Raw genomic sequence first — 9,943 nt, 5'->3', positions numbered from 1 at the left:
CCTTCCTTCCTTCCTTCCTTCCTTCCTTCCTTCCTCTTTCTTTCTTTTCTTCTTCTTTCTTTCTTTCTTTCTTTTCTTCTTTCTTTCTTTCTTTCTTTCTTTCTTTCTTTCTTTCTTTCTTTCTTTCTTTCTTTCTTCCTTCTTCTTCTTCTTCTCCTCCTCCTCCTCCTTTCCTCCTCTTCCTTCTTGTTCTTCTTCTCCTCCTCCTTCTCTTCCTCCTCCTCCTTCTATTTTTTCTCTTCCTCCTCTTCTCCTTCTTCTCCTCCTCCTCTTCGCCTCCTCCTTCTCCTCCTCATATCCTCCTCCTCCTCCTCCTCCTCTTCTTCTTCTTCTCCTCCTTCTCCTCCTCATCTTCTCTTCTTTCTTTCTTTCTTTCTTTCTTTCTTTCTTTCTTTCTTTCTTTCTTTCTTTCTTTCTTTCTTTCTTTCTTTCTTTCTTCTTTCTTCCTTCCTTCCTTCCTTCCTTCCTTCCTTCCTTCCTTCCTTCCTTCCTTCCTTCCTTCTTTCTTTCTTTCTTTCTTTTCTTTCTTTCTTTCTTTTTCTTTCTTTCTCTCTTTATTTTTTTCTTTCTTCCTTTCTTCTTTCTTTCTTCCTTCTTCTTCTTCTTCTCCTCCTCCTCCTCCTTTCCTCCTCTTCCTTCTTGTTCTTCTTCTCCTCCTCCTTCTCTTCCTCCTCCTCCTTCTATTTTTTCTCTTCCTCCTCTTCTCCTTCTTCTCCTCCTCCTCTTCGCCTCCTCCTTCTCCTCCTCATATCCTCCTCCTCCTCCTCCTCCCTTCTTCTTCTTCTCCTCCTTCTCCTCCTCATCTTCTCTTCTCTTCTTTCTTTCTTTCTTTCTTTCTTTCTTTCTTTCTTTCTTTCTTTCTTTCTTTCTTTCTTTCTTTCTTTCTTTCTTTCTTTCTTTCTTTCTTTCTTTCTTTCTTTCTTTCTTTCTTTCTTTCTTTCTTTCTTTCTTTTCTTTCTTTCTTCTTCTTCTTCCTCCTTCCTTCCTTCCTTCCTTCCTTCCTTCCTTCCTTCCTTTCTTTCTTTCTTTCTTTCTTTCTTTCTTTCTTTCTTTCTTTCTTTCTTCCTTCTTCTTCTTCTTCTCCTCCTCCTCCTCCTTTCCTCCTTCTCTTCCTTCTTGTTCTTCTTCTCCTCCTCCTTCTCTTCCTCCTCCTCCTTCTATTTTTCTCTTCCTCCTCTTCTCCTTCTTCTCCTCCTCCTCTTCGCCTCCTCCTTCTCCTCCTCATATCCTCCTCCTCCTCCTCTTCTTCTTCTTCTTCTTCTTCTTCATTCTTCTTCTTCTTCTTCTCTTGATTCTTCTTCTTCTTCTCCTCCTCCTCCTCCTTCTCCACCTCCTCTCCCTTCTCCTCTTCCTTCTCTTCCTCCTTTCTTCTCTTCCTCCTCCTCCTTTTCCTCCCCTCTTCCTCTTTGTCCTCCTTCTCCTTCTCCTCCACCTCCTCTTCCTTCTCCTTTTTCTTTGGTTTGGGCCACACCTGGACATGTTCAACCCTTACTCCTGGATTTGCATTCAGGAAATATTCCTAGCAGTTCTCAAGGAACCATATGGGGTACTGGGGCTTGAATCCATGTCAGCAATGCAAGACATTAGCTATCTCTCTAGCCTCCAAGGACCCCATTTTCTAACTGACCTGTCTGGAGGAGGAATTCTCCATGAATTCTGCACAAAGGCACATCCACAGTGGGTTGTGATGGATTTTCTTGCAGAATTTCTGAAAGTCTGGCTGCCTATCCTACTATCAGCTGCTTTGGCTCTGAAGTCTCAGTGATCAGTGGCTTGAACCACCTGCTCTGGCTACCAACTTACTTCCAGCTGGATGGGAGGTGAAGTGGACCAGCGAGGCAGCCCTGGTGAAGAGACACATTTCAGTGGACCTGCCCAATCCCTCTGCTTTATTTCTTGCTTTCGAAGACCAATGGGGTCTATAGCTGCTGCAAGACGGGACCCTTTGCACAGGAGACCCTGTCTCCTTAGAGACACAGGTTAGGAAACTACCAAGCTACCCAGCCCCAGGCAAATGAAGTTGTGGTCTATATACATGATGAAGCACTATTGCCACTGGAAGAAAAGATAAATCTTGTATGTTACATGTGGAGGGGATGGGAGGACATAGTGTAATGAAACAAGTCAGAAGGAGCAGAACAAAGACTGGGTGATCTTACTCATCTATGGGCTCTGGACAAACAAACCAAGGGAGTAGAAAATATTGAATGATAACTAACCCTTGGCTTTGATTGTAGCACTGAAAGATCCAGCAGTGAGTCAGATGAGAGGAAAAGGGAGGAAGTGACATAAAGATGGTGGTAGGGGGTCCTGGCTCTTAGGTGAGGGGTGGTGTGATGACTTTGTACATCCATAACTTAACCATACTGTTATCACATATTACCAAAGCTACAATAAAAAGAAACATAAAATACAAAAATAAAAATGGTGACCAAATAATAATACTGTGAGAGGATCTATCTTTTACACCATTCCCTCCCCCCCCTCATTTAATCAGCAATTATGGAGCCAGTGGGTACTGTCCTTGGTTCTGAGGAGCCACGCTGGGGAGAAATCCAGGTTTCATTCCTCTTCTCAAGGAGCTCAGAATCTGTTCAGATTCAACACAAACTCTGCTGTGTGATAAAACATGCTAGCTCTGAGCTCCTTTCATATATCCATTCATAGAATATTTTCTGAGCAGCTTCTCCTTTCTAGAGGGACCAGAACAGGGAATAAATTGGCACAATTCCTGCCCTCCTGTTGCTTAGAGCACAGAAGAGTGAGTTCCAGGCATTGAGGGGGCTACAACAGGCACTGCTGTGTCTGCCTCATTGGTACAATAATGATATGTTCCAATGTTCAGTCAGTCTTTCAGAACATCTATTAGCATTAGCATTCCATCCTGGATATGTTCAAAGCACTGTTCTCTGTGTTGGGAAAACAGTGGTGGACAGACAAAGGCAATACCTGCTGGCAGGAATTTCTAGTCTTCAGAGGTGGAGAAAATAAATGCCTCTCTCATGTTTGCCTTGTATTCGGCTGACTCAGGTTCAGTCAGGTATCCCAGATGGACGCTCAAGTACCACCATGAGTGACTCCTGAGCTCAAAAACAGGAATAAGCTTTGAGCATTTCTGCGTGTGGCCCCAAAAGAAACAAAACAAAAACAAGCAAACGTGCCTATTGGGGCAGAAACAATAGAATGGTGGGAAGGGTGGTTGCCTTACATGAGGACAACATGAATTCTATCTCTGGCATCCATATGGTCCCCCAAGCACCACCATGAGTGATTCCTGAGCACAGAGCCAGAAGTAAGCCCTGAACACCACCAGGTGTGGCCCCCAAACAAGACAAACAAACAGAAATACCTAGGAACCCCCCTCCCCAGTGATTACACTCCCATTGCAAATGTAAGGACTGCAGCACAGAAGAGCAGACCCAGTGAGTAAAATCCATCGGGAGGGAATAATTATGGGGGTGGGATGGGGGATGGAAGGGTGGCTTCCAAAAACTGGAAGCCAGAAACCAAGTTGTTGCTGGATTCAGCCAATCTGAGTACCCTGAGCCTAGGGACTTGTATGCCCAAAGAGTCACTGTATGTTGCCTGGGAAAGTCTGCCCTGGCTCCAGCTGTGCCTCTGGACTCCAACCCTGGATTTCCCAGAAAGACCAAGGTCCCACACATTTCTGGAGCCTGGAGATCCCAAGAAAAAACACATATGTGTATCAGCAAACAGAAGCCTCAGAATCAGGAAGCCCTTATCCTATGCAGACAGGCGCTGATTCCCAAGCCTGCTGCTTTCACAACATTCTGCATAAAGGCACAGTGCAGAGCTTAGCCCTGGCCAGCTGGTGCTCAGTTGGCCCGTGGCCCAACCTGGTGGGACAGATGTAGGTTCTTAATGTGACTCAGGTCTGAGGAATCACCATTTAAAGAAAATCCCCAGGCAAGATTTGGGGAGACATGGAAAGTGCATCGGAGTCCTTTTCGTTTGTCACTTGGACCTTCTCTCTTCTTTCTTTATGGCCCCACCAGTTGGTTTCTCAGCTCAATCATCAACAAATATTTTGAGCTTAGATTCAAGAACAGGTACTTCTATGGATTCCAAAGGAAACAATAAGCCACAGATGTGCCGGCCAGCAGCTTTAGTTTATTCCTGGTTGTGGAAAGGGTCTGCACCTGAAAAGGAAGTGGGTGGGAAAAAGGGGACCACCAAGGATTCTGATTATGGCGTCAATTTATTTTTGAAATGCCATGACTTATATAGTTTTTACACAAAGGGAGGAGGGGACAACACAAACATTTGTCAAGTATGCATTTGTAATTATGCAGTTCAAAAGGTTTGGCATGTGCCTGTTAATTTAATACAAGTTTCTTGAGGAACATCCTATTATCACACCAAATGCTCTATCTATAGATCTGAGTTTCCTGAGCCAGAAGAGTGTGACCTTATGGTTCTTTTGACCTACGTCAACTCATGGCCAGTTGGCACGTACACAATGTATAGCTCAACTAAAGGACAGGCCTGTTAGAAAATGGCAGTTTGGGGCCCGGAGAGATAGCACAGCGGCGTTTGCCTTGCAAGCAGCCAATCCAAAACCAAAGGTGGTTGGTTCAAATCCCAGTGTCCCATATGGCCCCCCGTGCCTGCCAGGAGCTATTTCTGAGCAGACAGCTAGGAGAAACCCCTGAGCACCGCCGGGTGTGGCCCAAAAACCAAAAAAAAAAAAAAAAAAAAAAAAAGAAAATGGCAGTTTGCTACAAGATGGCTGTGCTTATGCTAAGACTGTGAGGGAGAATCTGGCTCCCTACAGTTCCCCCTCTCTAGTATAGTAAAGGGGAAGGGCAGTACAAAGTTATGGGCGATGCGCCTGTCTTAGTCTGCCTGGGCTGCTGCCACAAGGGGCACCTGAGAGAGGGGCAAGTGTTGCATCCACCTTGTGGGCCCAAGCTAATCCTGTCATGGGCAACATTGCAGCCAGTCCCACCAGGGAGAAGCCTGATCCGCAAGAGTCTGAAATTCTTCAAAATCTAAAGATTCAGATGGAATGACAGCCAATTGCTGGTAATGAACTGCTACATGCTTTTTTGTGGCACTGTCCACTTGATGTTTAACAAAATCTATTAATTTTCTAAAGGCCCATGGCCCAAATGAGATGAAGCAGAGAAAACCCAATAAGGGTTCCGTAATGGTGGGGACAAGGGTAGTGAGCCATAGAGAAGTTGAAAACCAATTTTTGTACCAGGACTCACTTTGTTTAGTAACTTGGTTCCATTCCTCAAGGCTTTTTTCTAGCTCTTTAACACTGTCTCTAACAATATCAGTCTTATCTTTATAAAAACAACATTCTTCCTTGAGGGCCGCGCAGGCTCCTCCCTCCCTGAAAAAGGCGAGGTTGAGACCTCCCGATTTTGCAAAACCATTTCCGCAAGGGAGGACAGTGATTGCTCAAGAGCATTAAGACCAGTTTGGACGGTTTTGATGTCTTGCTGAACCTTTAGGGAGAGAAAGTCAAAGTTTTGTTGAGAAGTAACTAGGGCAGCAATGCCGGTGCTAGTGCCCACGGCACCAAGACCGAGAACAACAGCAAGAATAATGGCTGTAACAGGCTCCCTACGGGCTCTAGAAAGGGCTTTGGGGGAGTGATACCAGAGAAAATCATCGGGGGAGCGAATAGTGAAATGGGGGAGAAGAACAAGGGCACAGTAATCATGATCCTTAAGGAAAGCAGGAACAATAATGTGGGGGGGTTTGGCCAGAGGAGCAAGCGAAGAACAGAGGTGCAGGGGCAATGAGATACAAGGATTGAGGAGAGACAGTAACGGAGGTGTTACAAACAGATTCGAGTTCCAGAGGGGGAGCATAAGGGGGCCAAGGAGACAAAGGCCTGAGCCAACAACTTGGCTGAGGGTAATAGAAGCAGGGTGATCAAAATCCCAACAGAGGGAAGAAGATAGATTGGAAAAGAACAAGTTGTCGGAGAAAGACACCACACCCTCATAAAAGGGTGTTTGATCAGAGAAACAAATTCAACAATGATCATAATGGTGGTCAGACAAAGCAACGGCAGAGGCATTAACCAGATCAAACAACATTTGTGCCAAGGAAGGGAGCCCAGGGGGCATGGCGGGGTGAAAGTAAGGGGAAGGAGTGGAAGGAGGGGAAGGGATGTGGGGAAGAAAGAGAAGAGGGGGAGGGAGAAGGGAGCGATAAAGGATGGGGTGGAGTAGGGGGTGGGGGTGGGTGGAAGAAGGGATTAGGGCCAATGGCGGCAATGCGTTGGTATTGAGGAAAGGATTGTTGAAGGCGAATGGTGAAAAGAAGTCCAGCCGTAGAAGGCTTTTTGTAAAATCTGAGTCCCCATGTAAGACCAGTAGAAAACTTAGTATAATTGTATTGGGCTTTGTCAGTAAAGGAGATCAAAAGGGGACTACACCAGGTATGAGTACATTCTCGAGCAGTCTGGGGACCCAGAGTTTTCTTTTTGACAGTAATATAGTCCCAATCAGAGGTAGGGTTCCAGTATCCATCCCCAGTGGTTTCACAGCCCCATGAGGCACAGAAAAAGTCAGAAACGTCTCCACACTTGTAATTCCAGGAACGGGGGTGGTGATGTCCGGGGCAAACATAGATGGCAGTCTTGCTGATGTCAGAGAGACTGTTGGTTTTGCCACAATTGGACAGTTTAGAAGCAAAGGCAAATGCTGAAGCAACATGAGCCGAGGGGTTGTATTTAGGGTCACCCATGACAACAGCAACATTGACCAGGCGTGATTGAGGCCAGAAATGAGCATGAGTGCCCCACCAAGGCCCAATGCAGAGGAGGTCTACTTCCAGTGTAGGGAACCTGGGGAGCGCAGCAATGGTTGTGGAAGAGTTGACAATATCACCAGCCTGGTTGATGACTTGCCAGGTATAATTGTAGATCTGATATTTGCCTGGAACTTTGGTGGCAGCGGTAGCCATCGGGAGGTGGAGGAGAGGCGACTTGAGAAAAAGCAGAAGAGCCGGAAGGAGAGGAGGTGGCCTCAGCAGTCGCAGCTGGAGGATCGGGTTTGGGTGGAGGGCTTGTAGCAGCATCTGAAAGAGAAGCATTAACCTCAGGGCAGGGAGCTCTGGGTGAGTTAAAGAGTTTGATAAGGCGTTCAGGGAGCCAATGAGTATTGTTGGAAACGGGGTCGTGGACGCAGGCATGTCCCTTGCCCCAAATGAGGACTGGGTGAGGTCCTTGCCAGGATCCTGTAAGTGGATCCTAATCATATATAGCAGGACGTGTGGTGGAAGGGCCAGCAATGGCAGGAGTGTTGCTCTGATCAGGGCAGTTGCGGGCAAAGTGACCTGGATTTTTGCAAAGGAAATAGGAGTGCCCTTGTTGTGGTGCATTTTTATTTAAGACAGCTCCAACCACAACTCCAATGGCTTGAGACAAGCAAGTATCAATGGGGTCAGCATCCTGACAGAGCCCAATCATATCATTTAAAGTCTTATGTTTATATTTGCCTCGGAGAATATCTTTACAGGCAGAGTTTGCATTTTCATATGCAAGTTGTTTCACTAGATTGTTATCACAAACTTGTTCACCCAGGGTGCACTTGGTGGCTTCTAAAAGATGACTAATGAACTCAGTGTAGTCTTCCTGGGCACCCTGGACTATCTGGGAAATAGTGTTAAGGGGGATCCCTTAAAGGGGACGTCCCTCCAAGCAGCCATAGCGGTGGCGTGAGTGAGTCCCAGAAGGCTATTAGGGAGTCGTGATTGTTCAACCTCTGTGGCATAAGGGCCCACGCCACACATTTGCTCATAAATTTCTTGAGAGGAGTATGGGGGCATAGGATTAACATCAGCCAAGGAGTGGCAGCGGTTCTAGAAGCATGCTTGCCATCCCAGATATTGTGGGGGAGTGAGGACCGCCTCATTGATCTTGCGCCACTTTGAGGGCATGAAAAGGCCGCCCTGGGCAAGGCTATCTAAAATGTATTGTGTAAAGGGAGAGTTAGGGCCATATTTTTCCACAGCAGCATGGAGATCTGCCAAAGTTTTATGCTGCAAAGCATGGTATTCTCTCAAAAGATGAACGGCATGGTGCTCATCACTGGGCACAGGGACAGGAGCTGGTGCGGGGGCTGGAGCCGGGGCGAGGGCAGGGCCTGCCTCCTCGGCTTTTGCATTCTCTCCATCCTCGGGAGGGGTGGGCAGCCCAGCCTGATCCTGAGGTGCAGGATCAGCCATGGCAGGAACTCCCTCCGGGACAGGACCCAGGAAATGGGTGATAATAGGAAGGTGAAAGCAGAATTACAGACAGATTTTTGCTGCCTGAGAGCCTGAGCCTCCACCTGCAATTCAGTGAGGTGGCGGAGGCGTGAGACATGGTTCTGAAGAGCAGATTCCTGAAACTGAAGAGGATCTGCTGTAGGATTAGTAGGGGGAGGATTTTTAGAATAAGAAGGCGGTGAAAGCAGTGGAGGAGCAGAAGCAAGGGAGCGCGGCGGCCAGTCGGAGTGACCATAGCGGGCCGCCTCATCCTCCAAAGTGGCCGCATCGCCGGATCAAGGGGTTCATCGGGCTGAGGAAGATCAGAGAGGACAGGATAGATCTTTTTTGGAGGAGGAAGTGAAGAGAGTTCTAAAAATGGGGAGACTTAACAGGAGCAACTGACAAGGGTGGCGAGGGGAATTGAGGAGATGAGCGGACAGGGGAGGGAGAGACAGAGGAATAAAAGTGACGGAGAATGACCAAAAGGAGATGTTTGTGTTTAGGGTCAGTCTCTGCGGCATCGATGATGTCGTGAATGAGGCCCCAGTAAGAGGAGAGAATGTTAGAAATATTGTCATCATGAAGACCCTCCTCTGCAAGGAGATTAATTTCGTGGCCCACTTTTTGCCACGCTTGGCTACTAATCTGGGCTGTTTTCCCGGGACCACTAATGGAGAACCAAGGACATTTCTTATGAATAAAGAGAAAGAATTCCAAGAAATTTTTCTTTTTAACTCATACCTTTTCCCCTGAGAGTTTGTTTGACACCAGCTATAAACTGTGCCTCTTTAGACAATTCTTGACCCATTCTTATCGGATACAATGAAAATTATGTGAGCTCTTACCTTCTCCAAGCCTTCTGGAGAGGCCCCTAGGGTACTTTTGGTGTCTGGTGGAGAGCCGTTTTCCACGATGCACGTCGGGCGCCAACTATGCCGGCCAGCAGCTTCAGTTTATTCGTGGTCATGGAAAGGGTCTGCACCTGAAAAAGAAATGGGTGGGAAAAAGGGGAACACCAAGGATTCTGATTATGGCGTCAATTTCTTTTTGAAATGCCATTACTTATATAGTTTTTATACAAAGGGAGGAGGGGACAATGCAAACATTTGTCAAGCATGCATTTGTCAAGCATGCATTTGTTAAGCAGGCATTTGTCAGTATGCAGTTCAAAAGGTTTGGCATGTGCCTGTTAATTTAATACAAGTTTCTTGAGGAACATCCTATTATCACACCAAATGCTCTATCTATAGATCTGAGTTTCCTGAGCCAGAAGAGTGTGACCTTACGGTTCTTTTGATCTGCGTCAACTCATGGCCAGTTGGCACGTACACAATGTATAGCTCAACTAAAGGACAGGCCTGTTAGAAAATGGCAGTTTGCTACAAGATGGCCATGCTTATGCTAAGACTGTGAGGGAGAATCTGGCTCCCTACACACAGAGATAGGGCTTTGCAAGTTAAAAAGCTTTATTTTCAAAAGGAGCACATTTACACCATAATGATGACCAATCAGTGGTGACAAATACCTTTGGAGGAGGAAAATAAAACAACAAGGAAAGGAGACTAGAGCTGGTTGTGGGTGTGTCTTATTTTAATTTTGTTTATTTTTTTGGGGGGCAGGTCTCAGGGCTTACTCCTGACACTGCACTTAGAGATCACTGCTGGAAAGGTTTGGGGGACCACATGTGGTGCTAGGGATCAAATCCAGG

This window comes from Suncus etruscus, chromosome 15, assembly GCF_024139225.1.
Source record: "Suncus etruscus isolate mSunEtr1 chromosome 15, mSunEtr1.pri.cur, whole genome shotgun sequence".
Lineage (NCBI taxonomy): Eukaryota > Metazoa > Chordata > Mammalia > Eulipotyphla > Soricidae > Suncus > Suncus etruscus.
The sequence above is the reverse complement of the archived record's forward strand: the minus strand, read 5'-3'. Positions refer to the sequence as shown.